General features: G+C 35.0%; 1 protein-coding gene across 1 annotated transcript in view; it reads right to left on the minus strand.

Moving 5' to 3' along the window:
- The window catches only part of Lrp1b (LDL receptor related protein 1B), a 1,466,647-nt gene that overhangs the window by 697,871 nt on the left and 749,565 nt on the right, over nt 1-19,211 (minus strand).

The raw sequence follows: 19,211 nt of genomic DNA on the forward strand, positions 1-19,211 counted from the left end.
AAGCTGGTGATATTCTAGCAAAAACAAATAAAAATAAAGAGGTTCTCAATATAGCTCAAGTGGCAGAGTTCTTATCTAGAATGTATGAAATACTTAGTTCAATTCCTAGTAACACACGTACACACACGTGTTAAACTGATACATAAATTATTTATAGTGTTGTATCTTCAAATATCACTGCTTGAAATACATTCTGGAAAATGTATTTCAATTTTATGTGAATAATGAGCCCCTCTCTTCACATGCATTTGTGATTATTTTACATGGTATAGGCAAATTAGTCAGGATGGTATTTTAACTGAACTTTTGCTATGTTATAATTTGGAAAACAATCTGCTGAAAAATAGGAAAATATAAATAATAGAAGTATGAAAGCATACTTATTAGTGAAAGTTACTCTAATATGCACTGTTCAAAGTTGGAATTATGAAGCATATTTAATTTGTAATATGTAACATGTGCAATCAGAATAATTGAACGCCCTCTTATGAAGAGAAGCACATAGTTGAAAGCCTAGAACAGGCTTTCATCATAGCATTATATCAACAGTGAATCTCAAATCATCTCTATACAGTTTAGAGTTATTATAAAAGACCCTATTACAGTCTTCTATAAGAAGCAAGAAATGATCAACCAAAGGGTATTACTAACACTATCCAAACCTCCCATTTTATGAAAGGGAAATTACAACACTTCAAAGTGAAGGCATCAGCTTATATAGTCTATTGTTTCAGAAGCAGCCAAATTGGCATTTTAAAAAATTCAATCCTATCACCAGTGAAGAGTTGCTCAAAATCAACCTGTGCCTATGGTAAATACCTGTGACAATCTGTCCTTGACTTTTACCATTTTGTAAACCACACCACAAACTGCCAACAGTAACAGATAGTTGCATTCTTCTATTGAATGAAAAAAATTCTGAGAAATCCTTTTGTTCTTTCACACTCAAGGAGGTAAAAAACTGAAAAATACTACAAAGCAATAAGTAGTAGTTGTTTAGAGAGAGCTGTATATTCACACACTGGAAAATTGACCTCATATCCCTTCATATACAGGTATAGAAGATCCTGTTATTATTTTATACTCTGATTGTGTCTTATCTGACTCAGAAATTAAACAATAACAACAACAAATCTTTCCTGACCCTTTCTCCTAATCAACATGTGCCCTGACTCAGGATGACTAATATAAAGTCTTATATGATTTAACTGAAAAATCCCATTATAGTAAATCAGATATGTTCTCAATTTCACTAAGCTATCTGCCTTATTACTATCTAATATAAGTGATTCTCACAGGTTAATTGTACCTAAGAATAGAAAAACTTTAGCTTTGTCTTTACTCTATTGACACATAATTGTACTAAGCATTTGGATGTTCTGGAATAATGGGAATGATCGCTGTTTACTCTTCACTTTTCTATTTATCATCACATATAGCTGAGTTTTATTTTGTTCATTTGTTTTCAAAAAATGTATTATATTTGAAATCTAATTCAGCACAGAAAGCCCTCAATAGGGATGACCTTATTTTTACAACTTGTTTCATGGCATTTTACTTGAGACTTCATTTTACATAAGTAATGCAGTAACAGTCTGTATAGCAATTTTATTCCAGACATTGGATAAATAACTCAGTCACTTAGTGATCTTAAATTTAAAATTTCACTACTTGTAAAGCATTCAGCATACATCTTGGACAGTTTTGTTGTTGCTGTTGCCGTTACTGTATCAGTATTTTTAAAATCATATATATATATATATTTATATATATATATATTATGCTTGCTCAACATATTTTCTATCATTTTATTGGTGACCAACTGCAACTAAAAATAGTATAAACAAATGATAGTAAGAATGCAATGGAATTTAAAGAAACATAGTTTGGAAAATCTATTTTCCAGTTAATTTACTTTCTTTTTAGAAACTGAAATGCATATGATTAAGTAATTAATATCATAATTTTAAGTCATGAATTGAAATAATAAATTCTGGGGTCACATTCTTTCTTACTGTCTATCTGATTACCTGAGTAGGTTACTTACCCTTTCTCTTCTCCCATTTTTTTATTTTAAAATGAGTCTAAAACTAATCATTACTTCACTTGTTTCTTTGAGGGTTATTTGAATGTATGCGAAGTCCTTAAAATATTGATTTGGATATAGCAATGAGTATATAAATGTTGTTTTATTGTTACCAACATTATTCTATGTCTTCCCCTCAGCCAGCTGGTCTATTAAGGTAGTAATAAAGCAATTAACCTAAAGTGCCTTTTTAATGTTAGCTTTTTATTTCATTTTGTTTTTTCTGTCATAGAGCAAATGTAGAAAAATGCAAATTTTAAACTAAGGAAATTGATAAAATATACTAATTGGAAATCTTTTTACCTATCTTTAATGGAGCAGATAAGAATTGTCTCTCTTACAGGAATAAGACTGAATAGTCAACCTGTTTTTCAACAAATATACATTGGTAAGAAAGTATTCTGGCTTTGTTCTCGATGAGATTATGAGTTAAAAGGAATTCTCAGACATACACAGACCACTGGTCTTGTATCTCTCGGGTTTTATTTTACTCAAAAAGGTTTTATTGGTACCTAGTAGAGTCTGACCAATAAGAGTTAGGACAAAAATTTAATTTACCAAGGTATATGAAATTGTATGTTATTTCAATGGCAAACAAACATGACTACAGAAATTAATGAGTGAAACTTATGACAATTCAAATGGGAAAAAAGATGCTTGGTAAAGAAAAGCAATGGAAGACAATATTCTTTGTATAACTGGAGTAAATTCCAGTGGTCAATTTTCTGAAATCCATCTTGCTACTTTTATTATTACTACTATTATCACATAAGTTAGAGTAAACAGAGAGCAAAGTTTCTCTAAATTTGCTAGCAATCTAAGATTTTAAGAATGTGCATATATCAGTAAGAACTTGTTCAGAGTTTATATCACTTTGGCAAAAAGAAAAACTATAGATTTGCTAAAATTTCCTTTTTATTATTAAGATTATGCTTTGTGGCTAGGGAATGTTGCTCAGTGGTAGAATATTAGTCTACTATGTAGTCTATTATGTTTCACTATGAGTTTCACCCTGGATTTGCATTTAGTACTGCACACACACACACACACACACACACACACACACACAGAGGTATGTATATATATATATATATATATATATATAATACATTATATATATATATCACACATACTATGTATACTATTTTATATATAAATAATTGTTACATATAATAGTAATCATATATATAGTTTCGTTTCTATGATAAGTGAAGTAACTAGATATCGACTTATTTACTTCAGATCCAAAGAAAATTTTTTCATGTTATATAAATATTTAAAATTATATTTATTTTTGCTAAACCAATAACATCTCTACTTTTTTTCCTTTGTTAACACTATTTTCAGAATATCTTGCATAAAAGTAACTATAGACACAGTGACTTAAATACCTATCTCTTTCATGTATATGTATCTGTGTGTGTGTGTGTGTGTGTGTGTGTGTGTGTGTGTGTGTGTGTGTGTGTGTGTGTATTTATGTGTGCTTGTGTGCGTGTGCACACATCAATACTGGTGTTCAAATTCTGGGCCTCAAACTTTTGCTTGCCTTTTTCACTCAATGCTGCTGTCTTTTTCATTCTGGATTTTTGCTGGTTAACTGGAGACAAGGGTCTCATGATTTTTTTCCTTGGGATAACTTCCAAGGATGTTTCTCAGATCTCAGCCTCTTCAATAATCAGGTTTACAGGCATGAGCCTCAGTCTATTACATTCAAGGCTGTCTATCCTTAAAATCGATGTTGTTTTTTCTAAATTGTAACAAATATATGTACATGAGTAGAGTGTGGGACTATTCTTTAAATAATGATATTTTTAGTAAGCATGTACCCATGTCTATAGGTCTGCATGTCCCAGCCATGCCTTACTCAGCCTCCAGTCAATACCAGGACTATTCTCCAGCTACCCCTTCCCCCCTTTTTTATTGCAGTCCAATTAATGCAGATTCTCTATGTGCATTTCATTATGGCTTGAGGCATCACAGCTCATGTGTATCTGACATGACTGAATGATGTTGATTGAATTAATACTGTAGCAGCAGATTTTGCCTACAAACTTGTTATCTCATAGGGTTTCAAGAACTTTTGGCTACAGATTAAAGTTTCTTATTAGAGGTCTCTCATCAGCAGCTGGGAGAGTTGTTCTCATCATCATTTTCATTCTAGACCTCTCAGTTATTATGTCAGGAAGAATGAGTACACAAGCTACAGACAATCAGAACAGAATGTCTTACTGCTGCATTGAAAGAGTTTAGTGATGTGCATGGCAGAATTTTGACATAGTGAATCTCTTCTACCATCAAGGAACTAAGATACTGCCAGTGTCAAAAGATAGATAAATTCAACTCTTCTCTCTAAAGCAATGATGGTTCTAGGGTTTGAACTCAGGTCCTCACACACATCACTTGCTTATGTAACTGGTATTTGATCATTTACAGCCATGTTCCCAGCTTGGTTTGTGCTCCTTGTCTTGGAGACAGTCTCTTAATGACTTTTCTGCCCATGCTGGTTATAAACCAGGATCCGCTAGATCTCATTCTCCCAAGTATCTAAGACTACAGCACTCAATACATATTTTATCCTCATACAATGAGCATATGTAAGAGTAAAAGTAATAGGTTAAGTAATTGCCAAAAGTAAACCAATGTGATCACTAAAAATAATATTTATTGGAAATAGTAAAGAAGGAAGATTTTTTTGTACATTCAACCTTACTATTTTGGATTATTTTTATTTTATGAGAGCTAGTAGAGACCCAGTTTGAAAATAAGATATGAAGGACTTTATTACTCATGATGTAGCAAGCCACAATGTCCTCACAAAATTTGGTACTCCAACGTCCATTCTCTACGGAGAGGTGCAACTGGGACAGGCACACATTTATAAGGTTATACATTGTGGGTTGTATCACAGGAGATAAAACCTGAGTTTAGAAAACCCAGATTCTTTGCCAGGATCTGGAAGAAGGACTAATATTTATACAAGAGAACAATCCTGACTTTGCAAGAGTTGTTCTATAGTTTCAGGACTTACAATGCTAGTTAATATGGGGGTCATGAATCCTGGGACTCAAAAACCATGATCAAAACAAGCTGCTTCTTTTTAGAATTGGATGGTGGTGTGTTATTTGCAACAGAGAACACATTAATACATCGTTTTGAAGACATGAAGAGATAAAAGGGACCATGGAAAATTGTGTTCTAAGAAAAATTCCCTAACATTCAAGCTTTACAGTAACTAATACATTCAGATAGGTAATACAAAGAAGTTGATAAAAATAAAAACAATGGCTCTTGGATTCCAAATTTTTGTCCACACCTGAACCTCCTATTGTTTGCCAGTAAATACCTTAAAATATAATATTTAGTTTATTCTGTTTAATGACTAATTGTATGTGTCAACTTGGCTAGGCTCTATACCAAGGTGTATGATCAAACATCAGTTTGGATATTGCCTTCAAAATGGATTTAGATGCTAATAAAACTTGTACTAGTAGATTAAAGCAAATTCCCCTCTGTTCTGTGGATTGGTCTCATGTAATGAACTGAAAGCCTAATGAGAAAACAGATTGAGAAACCCATAAAAACAGGAATCCTAATTCAATGCTGTCTTTTGCTGTGACTTGTTGTTAGAAGTCCGTTCTTTCTTATTTTAAGTTTTGTTTTTTTACTGTGAAAATACCATACAGAGGAGTTACAATTACATGAGCTAGGTAATGAGTACATTTCTTATCAAGCATGGTTGTCTCCTCCTTTGTTTCCTGCCCTTCAGACCTGCACATTTTAGAATTGCCAGCCTCTGCAATTATAAGACCTATTTTGGTAAAAATAATTATATATATGTATATAATACACATGTATGGTTATATACATGTTTACATAAATAAAAAATTGTTTCACTCTGAAAAAATTAATACATCATCATTATGTCTATAATCTGGAAATTCGTTTTCCTAACTAATCAGAATAGAATAACTCTTTTTAGATAGAACCCTGAAAACGTACATCATGTAGAGCAAAGTTATTTTCAATTTAAGACAGGCCCTAGAGATATACAAATCTATATAGTTCATTTTACAATATTCTACTAAAAGTTTTTAGAAAGCAGCAGAGACCTCACTGAAAATTAGGAGAAAGACATTTCTATGATGACCCTTTTATGACTTACTTCTGCCTGCCTATCAAGAGACAACAGAGGTGAGATTGTTCTATCCTCTTGAATACAAATTGTCATTGATATTTTGGAGATACTTTCTATTTCTAGAAGTAGGTTATAATTTATATAAAAAAATTTTGGAACATATTCAATCTCTTCCATATTAAATTGAAAAAAAGAATTATATTAGTAGTAGTGTCAGCAATTTAATTTTATAGAAAGTGACGTGCAGTAGTTACATTTCCTTTTTTGCTTATCTTTAAGTATTTATACAAAGGAGTTGTCATTTAATAAAGTGGTTTATGGATACAATACCTCTTGATCATTGTCACCATTTGCAATAATCTCAGCCACCCCTCTTGATCTATCTGTTATTTTACTTTCCTTAATTTGGTAGTATATATATTGAATTTTTTACTTCTTTTTTTTCCCCATTCAACACTTCAGTCTATCTATCTACCAGTCCCTCTATTTTCATTTTTTTGCACTTGGAAATTTAGACATTTAAAATTTCAGTAATTTTCATTAGACTTTAAAAATTTTTTAAATGCATATAAATGCTATGGAGTGAATTGCTCTGATGACTAAATTCTTAGTTGAGCTTAAGAACTGGAAGCTGAAAATATCCATTATATTTATAATTACTATGGAAAAGAACAAATTTATTAGTTGGTATCCATCTTTCTGGCAATTACCTACAAACATAAACAAAATTGTACTTGTTTTAAAACCATACAAATATTTAAAGAATAAAAGGACAAGGAAATGTATGTGTAAATTGTGAATAAATATGAGAAACAGATTAAGTCCTTATTTCACAAAATATTTCTATAAATATCTAAGAAGAGACATCACTCTCATATATAGGTCATCTTATAAAATTGAATAGATTTAATTTAAAAAAAACTAGGCTAGGACTTTGTTATGAATTCAGTGTTTTGTCAATAAAGCAAGCTGATGAAATACATAGGTCAATTTTTACAAGGAACAACAAAAGGTGATTCCTAAGGATTTGTGTTAATTTTATAATCAGTTCAAACAGCCACTAAATTCTCTTCAAATCCAATAAGCCTTTCCTACTTTATATTCAAATTCTATTTTCAGAATAGTATAGAAAAAAATAGCAAGAGAAGCAATACTTCTATAAATCAAAATGAAGAGTTTTGAGAGTTGATTTTAATGACAAAAAGTAGTAAGTCTGGAGTCAGGACCATGAAGTCATGTTATGAACACAGATTTGCTCTATCTCATGAAAGAAAAATACACGTATTAAATTATTTCATAATGCCATCATCACTTAATAAAAATGTTAATATCACACTAAATATTTTGTTAATACCACTAAATACTTAGCTTTAAGTAATCCAAATATTATATACTATACTACATTGGATGGTATCTAACTTATTGTTTTATATTTGAAAAACTCAGAGTGAGGGTTCATATTTTGACAAGAACCTACTTTACAACTGCATAGTAAAATGGAGGGAAAACAAAAATAATGGAAGGAGAGAAGAGTTCACAAGTATTCCTATTATGGAGGTTCTGAAATAGTGATCATATTTTTTTATTTGAGGAAAGCAAAAGTTTGTAAATATTCAATATTATTTTCCAGTTAATATCTGAGTTTAGGATAAACTTGGTTTGAAAAGACATACTATATGCATATTTGTTATCATAAGTGCAAGAAAATGTATCTCCCATTAAAAAGTAAATTATATTGAAAAAGAAAGGCTAGGATTATTTTATCCAGCTGCTTTATTCACATATGAAAATATGTGTTCTCAAGACACTTTCCAAAATGCCTTCCTAAAATTCCATTAATACCATGTGTATATATATATATATATATATATATATATATATATATGTCATTAATAAATGTTTGCTGAAGACATAAAATGATGAGTCATCATCAATTCATGAATTATTATAATACTCCTTATGAATTATTATAATACTCCTTATGAATGCAAATCATAATTATTTACCACTCATTCTTATATATGTTCTGTGATACCATATTTCACTACTTTTAGATACTTTAAGCATTGGGAGTAAATGTGCTTTTACCAATGAGAAAATGCCTTGCTTAAATTCAAGGTGACGTTTACTTTAGTCTTTATAAAGAATTTTTATAAACTTCCCTTTTACTTAATTTGTGTTGATATTAAGTGAGAGGACATATATAAGGCATCCAGGAACATAGGGTTTTACAAATGCTAGGTTAGCCTAGCACATTCATATTTTACTTTTCTTGGGCCATATTCATGATATTCTCTTACATTTTCTTTCTGTTTCCTAAACCTTCTACATCTTGTAAAACCAAAAAAATATTCTGCTTCACAATTACTCACTTGTTCTTTCTGAAAATAATATTTTTTATCCAAATCCTCTTAGTATGTATCTGCATCTTATTCCTGACACTACATACTAACTTGTTTAAAACTATGGATGTGTAAAATTCTCCATTTTTCTCTGCAGAACAGAGGACATGAGAGAAGTACAATATATGCCTGTAATTCCTAAAAAGGCCAGAAATTAACAATTGCTAAATATCAGTAGGGCAAAAAAGATATATTAACAAATGAATGTAAGTACTATAAGGATAGATGAAAGAAAACAAAGTTGGACTGGGTTTTCTACATGTGGATATCTTCCTCAATTTGAAGCAAATAGCACCCTGCTACTATTTCCATCATTATTGTACCTATTTAAATACCTAAAAAGTGTTTTTATATAAAATATCTCTTTATCCTTACAGAAATTATATGTGATATTATTCCCATTAACCCAACACTAGGAGATACACAATCTGCCAATGTCACAAAGCTGATAAATTATGGAAGAGAATTCCAATTAGATTGTTTGACCTCAGTCCATATAAACTTTGTTAATGAGCATTAATAATCTTTAAGAAAACCTCAAGTTCTGAATTTTAATAATAAATTATTTTATGATAATCAAAAATTTGTGCTGATGCAAATCTTGAAATGATATTATCAGATATTGGAAAGAATAAAAAGAGTAAGTATTTCTGAGATTAGAAAAAATAAAATCCCCAAGCAGCATGTAATCAATTAAATTATAAAAAAAAAACATACTTTAAGTCCAAGTTCCCACCTTGATTTAAAAGCATAGCCCAAGGGGCTGAGAAGGTGGCTCAGTGGTAGAACACTTGCCTTGCATGCATGAGGCCCTGGGTTCAATTCCTCAGCACCACATAAGCAAAAAGAAAAAAGCCGGAAGTGGTGCTGTGGCTCAAGTGGTAGAGCGCTAGCACCCAGGTCCAGAGTTCAGGCCCCACAACCGGACCCCCCAAAAACTAAAATAAAATAAAAAATAAAAAAATAAAAAGCATAGACCAAAAATAATGGAAGGTGTAATATTAATCAAGTTTATTATCCTTCTTGAATGGCCAATAGACACATGAAGAAATATTCAAAATCTCTGGACATAAAAGAAATGAAAATCAAAACTACATTTACCCCAATTAGAAGGGACATTACCAATAAAACTAATAATAACAGATGCTGGCAGGGATGTTTCCAAAAGGAAATGTTACTACCCTGTTGGTGGAAATGTAAACTGGTTCAACCACTCTGTGAAGCAGTACAGAGGTTCTTCAAAAGACATAGAGCTACCTGATGACACAGCAAACCCACTCCTGGTATTTACCCAAATGACCACAAACTAGCCCACACTAATGCCATCAGTACAATGATATTCATTGCAGCATTGTTTACCATAGCCAAAATATTGAATCATCTCAAATGCCCCTCAGTAGATGAATGGATCAAGAAAACGTGGTAATATATGCAATCAAATTCTATGCTTCCATCAGGAAGAATGACATTGTCCCATTTATAAGGAAATGGAAAGGCTTGGGAAAATATATATTAAGTGAAGTAAGCCTATGTCTGCAGGCTGTATGTTTTGCCTCATTTGTAATAACTATAACCTGTTTATAAATATGCAAGTAAATCCAATGGATAATAAAAGAAAATTACACTTGGCATGATTAATTAAACAGCATCTTAAACCTTCATACACTGAGATAAAAGGAGAATATTCTTAGGAGAAGATGACAATGGCTCGATGGCTATATGCATATATTCATATAAAATGATGCTATTGAAAAGAACTCCAAGAAATGGAAACAAGTGTTTGTTTTGTTTTGTTTTTGTTTTATTTGTGTGTGTTTTAATTATCTAGTTTGCCATTTTTCTTTCTTTTATTCTTTAGCTTATTTCCTTTTGTCACAGTTTTTCATTTCTGTACCCTTTGTCTTGGAAATAAATTTCTTTGATTCGGGGAGGAGAAGGGGAATCATAGAAATGGTGACACAAAGGGTGAAAACATTCAGCAGTGATAATCACTAGACACTATGTTGGAAATGAACTATACAATTTGGAGAGGAGAGGTGTTGGGGGAAGAAAATGAGAGTGTAACACTGTTCAAAAGCAGTGTACTCATTATCTGACTTATATAATTGTAACACCTCTGAACATCACTTGTACAACAAAATTGAAATAAAAGAAAATATTTTTTGTTCTTATAACCTGACATGTTGAATGGTATGAATGCTGAAAGATAATAAAATTATAATCTTAAATAAATAACCCAAAACACAGCATCTACTATGTTTGAGGGTTAGCTTGATGATGAAGAATGATTTATAGAAAATATTTGGCATGTAGTAGGAGCCTAATAAAGGAAATTGTTGTTGCCTAATAATCAATGTCCACCAAGAAGCAAATTTTAGTATAATTAGTTCACAAAAAAACTTAAATTTACTTGAGGGAAAAAAAAAAACCTTCATATAAGAATAAAAATGTAAGTTCCGCCTCTGGATGGCGAACAAACCCCACCCTCCTCGCAGCCAAGTCTCTGCCCAGTACCTGTGTTACTTAGGCAACTGGGACACCTGGAAGAGGTCACATCTGCATCTACTGAGGTCACATCTGGATCTGATGTGGCCACATACCTTTCTCCCACCAGGTCCTACTTCCTTACCTGGTCCCACCTCCCTTTACCTGGCCATACCTTTCCCTGCCCCTACCCTAGATAAGGCATAGCCCAGGGCCAGATGCCCTCTTTGCCAGCTGTGTGGAGTACCAATCTGGCCTGATGCCAGCCAGTCTACTGAATAAACCTACCTCTTACCTAAATACCATGTGCATGGTGTTGTTCTTAATCAGCAGCCTCTTTAAAAACCTAACATAGTGTCATGACTCAGATTCGAGCTTTGGTAGCAGCAGCCACCTTGGCACAGAAGAGCACAAAACTCACTTTTAGCCAGCCCACTACCATTCTATCTCCCCACAGACCAAAGGACCTTTTGTCTCATAAATCCCTGTCTTTGCTTTCCCCTGCCCGCCTACAGCTGTTTCATGTTACTTTTATTTAAAACCTTGACTTCTCACTGGAAAGCTGCTACCCGCTAAATCCAGCTACCTTGCTTCCATCCAATTCTAACCTTCTTTCCCATTCCTGTACAAAGACCTTGGAGGAATTCACACCCCATTTTACAGGTATCTCATAAACTCCTCTTCCTGCCCCAGAAGACACCTGATATATGGATGGCAGTTCCACATCTAGCTCTTCAGAAGTTGAGGTGTGGGCTATTCCATCGTTAATTACTGTACCATAACTGAAAGCAGCCCTCTGCCCCCTAGCACTACCTCACAAAAGGCAGAACTTATAGCTTTACCTAGGGCCTTAATTCTAGCCAAGGGTTGGTAGATTAATATTTATACAGACTTGAAATATGCCTATCATATCTCCATTTGTATGCAGCAATCTTGAAGGAGCATGGCTTCCTGATCAACAAAGAGACTCCCATTACTAATGCCTCATTTATTCTTAAGCTCCTAGAAGCAGCTTCCCTTCCCCAACAGCAGCTGTCATTCATTGACAGGGACATTACAGTCCGCAATTCAAACACAGACAAGGAGGAAAAGCTAGCAGCCCAGAGACAACTCCAGGGACAACTTGCAGCTCCCTTGCTTTTGGTATTGCCTTCAATGCAACTCTCTTATACTCCCACAGGAGCTCGAGGAACTTACCCACCAGGGAGCCTCCCAGGAAGCACAGGGATGGTGGTCTCTAGAAGGATGAGTTGTTCTTCCTGAGACAAGCAGACTGCTTTCTTTCCCAGGTTCACCAGGAGCTGCACATTGGATACAAGCCTATCCCTCACCTTCTTAAAATTTAATTCATGCCCTACCCAACTAAAGACTATTACCCAAGCCTGCCACACATATTCTCTTACCTCCTTACAGGGTGGTCTCCAACGAGTTACTTGGTGCATGGGGACATACCCCATGGGAAGACTGGGAGATAGACTTCACTCACATGTCCCAATGTAAGTGGCTGAAATACCTCCTATGGTTGATACCTTTTCAGAATGGATAGAGACCTATCCCACAATGTCAGAACTACTGACACTGTTGCCTTGGTCCTTATTAAAGAAATTATTCCTAGGTTTGGCTTACCTAGGTCACGTCAATCAAACAACGGACCTGCTTTCATCTCCAAAGTGAGCCAACAGGTGGCAGCCTCTCTAAACATCCAGTGGAATCTTCACATTCCTTATAGGCCTCAGTCTTTTGGAAAGGTTGAAAGAACTAATGTGCTCTTCAAAACACAACTTACTAAACTTTCTCTGGAGCTCCAGGAATCCTGGCCAGAACTGTTACCCCTGGCGCTCAACTGCTTACATGCCTCTCCCCCCAGTCCTACTTTCCTCAGCCCCTTTGAATTAATGTATGGAAGACCTTTTCTCCTAGGTAATTTCCCTACTGACAATACCAAGACTCCACTAATAGACTACCTTCCTGCCCTAACCTTTCTTAGGCACATATTATACCAACAGCTGATCAGTGTCTCCCTCAGCCTCATGAAGGCCCCTTTCCCACTCCCCCATTTTGCCTGGCGATCAAGTGTTTCTCAAGACCCTTAATCCATCTGGTTTATATCCTAAGTGGACAGGCCCTCACCAGGTTCTGCTGACCAGCCCCACAGCATTCAAGCTCAATAGACAACCACAGTGGATTTACCTGTCAAGAATAAAAAGGGCTCCTGCTCCTTCCCCTTCTATACCAACACTGACTTCAAGGTACACCTGTTCCCCCCTGGGTAACACCTGGCCATAGCTTTCCCCACCCCTACCCTAGATAAGGCATAACTCAGGGCCAGATGCCCTCTTTGCCAGCCAAGTGGAGTACTAACCTGGACTGGTACCAGCTAATCCAGAATAAACCTACCTCACCTGAATACCACATGTGTGGTGTTGTTCTTACTTGGCAGCCTCTAAAAGACACACAAAAATGAAGTTCCTTCAAAGCTGAAAGTAGACCAGAAACTTCCCTGGAAAAATCTTCTATTTTTTCACTTTTATTTAGTTTTTCTTTAATTTGTTAATTTACTTTTTTAAGTAAATAATTTTATTATTATTATTAAAGAATTGGACAGAGGAGTTACGATTTCATAAGTCTGGTAATAAGTACATTTCTTTTTGGACAGTTTTGTTCCTTTCACTTTACCTCAGTTTTCCCTCCAAGCAGATCTTTTTTTAAATGGGAAAAGACACCACCTCAACCCGCTTGGTGTGGAGTCATGGGATGGTTCCCATTGTAGAAATCATGTTTCCTATTAGCACTTGCTCCATGGTGCCACAGTGGCCACAGCTTAGGTCTGTAGGGGATACTCTAGATACGCAGTGGGAGGGACTTCCTGGAGCCAGCTGAGGCCTGTTGCCCCTTTCAGTGGCCATAGGGAGCCCAGGGGCTGCTCCACGTATTCCTAAGTCTCTTCCCACTCCACAGGATGGATCAAAGAGCCAGCAGGGATTTGTTTTTAAGTCTTAATGATCAAATTTGACACTTCTGGGCTGGGAAGGTGGCTCAGTGGTAGAGCGTTTGCCTTGCATGAATGAGGCCCTGGGTTTGATTTCTCAGCACCACATAACCAGAAAAAGCCAGAAGTGGCACTGTGGGTTAAGTGTTAGAGCACTAGCCTTGAGCTGAAGAGCTGAGCAACAGCGCCCAGGCCCAGAGTTCAGACCCCATGACAGACAAAAGAGAGAGAGAGAGAGAGAGAGAGAGAGAGAGAGAGAGAGAGACTTCTGTCACTGACATCTTAATATGTTTTATTCAAATAGAGAATATTTTCCTATGACACATTTTTTTAATTTTCTAATCTTTTTTCATTCTTTTCTTTTTGTTTCTCTCTTCATTGCACTACAGCTATATCAGATGTAACGTGTCTAGTTCTATACACAAAGTAAGGCAACTAGTAGGTCTTCTCTGCAATTAATATGGGGATTATCTTAATCAACTTTCCACTATTCTTTCAATAGTACTTTTTCTAATAATAGCATTAGTCTCAATTATATACATATATATGTATATAATGGTTTTATTATTTTAGGCTACATTTCTAAGCTATCCTTATCCTTTACATAATCTGTCTTCAAAATGTTTTCTAGCTCCACTGTAAAACAAGGTCTTAGACCCCTGCCCTCCATTCTCTTCCTACTACATATCCCTCTCATCTAAGATGTCCTTACCCCTCTACTATCATTATACCCATTTTTTCTTCTTAGTTTACTTAAACTCAGATCCCTCCAATCCTAACCCTTCTCCCTTTTCTTTATTCCATTGAGCCCTAACTGTTTATAGCTGAGCCAATTTGCAGGTGGTTCCATTTTGACTGAGTACAAGGGGCCCATCTTGTTAACCCTAAGATTCAGACTACTTAACAGCTAAACTCAGATCACTTCAAGAGTTACATCTATGCATAATCTTCACTCCTGAACCACAGAATTCCTCTCCAAAGAAAATGATGGTTAAAAAGAGGAATATACCTACTCATAATTTTGAAACCCTAAGCACTATACATCTACAACTGGGTTGGCTACTGTCCTGAAAGAGTGTTCTCTCATCATATCAGAGTGACTCGTTTCTAAATGGGTAGAACTAACCACAGAATCACAACAAACATGGCTAATCAAATAACCTCAACTCCGAATCCACATAAACAGGCAATAGAAGAGTCAGGGAATGATCTAGAGGATAATACTCAAAGTAATTTAAAATCATGGCTTGTAAATATGCTGAATGAAAAGATGGACTCCCTGCCTGGGGCTATAAGAGAATAGTACGAAGTCAATCAAAAATAATAGAGGAATTGAAGGGCTCTGCAAATAAAAAGATGAACTCCAACAGAAGGAGAAAGAGTCCAATGAAAATATGACCACCCAGTTAAAGGAAGTAAAAGAGAAGTGCAAAAACCAACTCTATAGGTAGGGAATCCATATGAGGCCTACGAGAAAACCTCAATAAAGACTTGGTAACCATCAAGAATGAACAGCAAAAAGGAAGGGAGATAAATAGTAAATAGCCTTGGAAGCAGAATAGAGGAGGCAGAAGACAGAATCCCTGAAGCATAATGTATAGACTCCATAGAGGAAAAAAAACAAAAAAACACACCTATTCAAAACAAACCAAGAAGCATTATAGATCTTTGCAGGAGATTGAAGATATAATCAGAAAGACTAATTTGAGGCTAATAGGTACTGAGGAGGGCCCGACAAGGGAAACCAATGGATTATTGGACTAATATATTCAGCAGAATGCTAGTAGAAAATTTCCCAAATATACAAAAGGATAGGCCCATACAGATACAAGAAGCTTTTAGAACCCCAAATAGAGCAGACCAGAATAAGATATCCCACTACCACATTATAATATATACAGAATCAATAGAAACTAAGGAAAGGATTCTTAAAGCTGCCAGGGAGAAGAGAACAATCACCTATAAAGTAACCCAATCAGGATAACCACAGAATTCCCAGGGGAGACCATGAAAGCGAGGAGAGCCTAGAATGAAGTATGCCATGCCCTAAAGACAAATAACTACCAACCAAGAATAATTACCCAGCTAAGCTCTCACTCATAACAGAGGGACAAATAAGAACCTTCCTCATCAAGAAAAACAAACTGAAAAACAAAAAACTGCTGCCAAACAGAGAACTACATAGTCACAAGAACAAACTGAAAAACAAAAAACTGCTGCCAAACAGAGAACTACATAGTCACAAGAATAGTCAAGGCACAGCCCCCCCAAAAAGATGGAGAAGGTAGGAATTGACAAACACCTTTCACTCCAAACTCTCAACATAGACTGACCAATTGGATCAAAAAGCAAGATCTATCACTTTGATGTCTTCAAGAGACACATCTTGCCCCAAAACAAAAATATTCTGAAAATGAATAGTTGGAATAAAATCTATCAACTCCCCCATAAACAGGCAGGAGTTGCCATTCCTAATATCAGATAAAATAAACTTCAAATTAAAGCTAGTCAGAAGGGACAAAGAAGGGACTTACATATTAATAAAGGAAATGCTCCTACAGGAGGATATAACAATCCTAAACTTCTGTATACTTAACATTGGGATCACCCACTTTCATCAAACACTACTTAATCTAAAAACACACATAGACCCCAATACAGTGATTGCTGTTGACTTTAACCATCCCTGCCACCCCTGACAGATCTACATGGCAAAAGCTAAACAATTAGCTCAGAGCTAAACAATTGCATAGATCAATTAGACTTAACAGACATCTACAGAATATTCCATACAACAGCACCAGAATTCACATTCATCTTGGCAGTCCATGGATGCTTCTCTAAAATAGACCATGCTTTAGGGCACAAAACAAGTTCATGCAAATTCAGAAAGATAAGAAGTATTCCATGCATTCTTTCATACTACAATGGAATAAAATTAGAGCTCAGTGCCAAAAGCCACAGTAGAAAATTCTGCAACACATGGAAATTCAACACTGGGTCATGGAAGAGATCAGATAGGAAATTTAAACGTTTATAATATTTAACAAAAAGGAGCACACAAAATACTAGCTCTTCTGGGACACAGCAATGGCAGTTCTCAGAGGAAAATTTATAGCTCTGTATGCCTATGTTGATAAATTGGAGAAAACACAAACCAAAATGTAATGCTACACCTTAAGCTCGTTGAAAAACAGCAACAATCCAAACCCCAACCCAGTAGATGGAAGGAAATAATTAAAATTAAATCAGAGTTAAAGTAATTAGAGGCTAAAAAAAAAAAAAAAAAACAGAAAGAATCAACAAGAGAAAGAGTTGGTTCTTCACAAAAATCCACAAAATTGATAGACCCTTAAAAAAACTCACCAAAAAAAGAGTTCACACCCAATAAGCAAAATCAGAGATGAAAACGGAAACATCACCATAGATATCAGCAAGACTCAGAATATCATAAGGGAATACTAATGAATTCAAAAATATGGAAGAAATGGAGGAATTTCTAGCAAAAAATGATATTCCCAAACTAAATCAAGAAGATTTAAACCAACTAAATAGACCCATATCAAACATCAAAATAGAAACAGCAATAAGAGACCTCCTTTCCAAGAAAACCCCAGGACCAGATGGATTCACAGCTGACTTCTAAAAGACCTTCAAAGGAGAACTCACTCCTATTCTCCTCAAACTCTTCAATGAAATCAGAAATGAAAGCTCACTACCAAACTCATTCTATGAAACCACCATAACCTTGAACCCAAAACCAGAGACTCATCAAAGAAAGAGAACTATAGACCCATTTTTCTGATGCACATTGATGAAAAATTTCTTAATAAAATTCTGGCCAATCATCTTCAACTTATAAAAGAAATATACACTGATCAAAGAGGATTTATTCCAGAGATGCAAAGCTGGTTCAATATATGCAAAGCAATTAATGTAATTAAACACATCAATAGAAGCAAGGACACGAACCACATAATTCTCTCCATAGATGCTGAAAAACATTTGACAAGATCCAACACCCCTTTATGATGAAGCTCTGGAGAAACTAGGAATTCATGGAATATTCCTCAATATAATCATGGCTGTAAATGACAAGCCTACAGCCAGTTTAATACTCAATGGTGAAAAAGTTAAAGTCACTTACTCTAAAATCAGGAACAAGAGAAGGCTGTCTGCTCTCTCCACTCCTCCTCAATATAGTATTAGAATTCCTAGCTAGAGCATTAAGGCAAAAGACAAATGTAAAAGGGATCCAAATAGGAAAAGAAAAGCTAAAACTCTTCTTCTTGACCAATGGCATGATCCTGTATTTAAAGAATCCCACAGACTCCACTCCCAAGTTACTTGAGCTGATCCAAAACTTTGGCAAGGTAGCGGGATATAAAATCAATCCACAAAAATCAGTAGCTTTTCTCTACCAACAATGAGAAAAGAGGCTGAAATTAGGAAAGCAACACCATTTACATTGTCTTCAAAAAACTAAACAAACAAACAAAAAAGTGCTCCCAAACCCTAGGAATCAACTTAACCAAAGAAGTGAAGGACCTCTGCAATGAAAACTTCAAAAATCTGAAAAAGGAAATTAAAACAGACCTCAATAAGTAGAATAGCCTTCCATGTTCCTGGATTGGGAGGATTGACATTGTGAAAATGGCAATAGTGTTTTATACAGATTCAATGCAGCACCTACCAACATCCCATCTTTTCTTCAATGAAATAGAAGAAGCAATCCAAAAATTCATATAGTAAAACTAAAGACCCCAAATAATATAAACAGTCCTTAGCAGAAGAAACAATGCTGGAGGAATTTCAACACCAAACCTCACACTCTATTACAAAGCCTTACTAATCAGAAAAGCTTGGTATTTGCACAAGAACAATCCTGAGGACCAATGTAATATATTCCAAGACTCAGAAATGAACCTGCAGACCTACAGCCACCCAATCTTTGAAAAGGTAGCCAAAAATATAGGATGGAAGAAAGACAGTATCTTCAGTAAATGGTGGTGGCAGAACTGGCTAAACACATGTAGAAAACTAAAGTTATATCCCTATTTATCACCCTGAACCAGAATCACCTCCAAATGCATCAAAGACCTCAATGTAAAAAGC

This window comes from Dipodomys spectabilis, unplaced genomic scaffold (genome assembly GCF_019054845.1).
Source record: "Dipodomys spectabilis isolate Male_0828 unplaced genomic scaffold, ASM1905484v1 ptg000081l, whole genome shotgun sequence".
NCBI lineage: Eukaryota > Metazoa > Chordata > Mammalia > Rodentia > Heteromyidae > Dipodomys > Dipodomys spectabilis.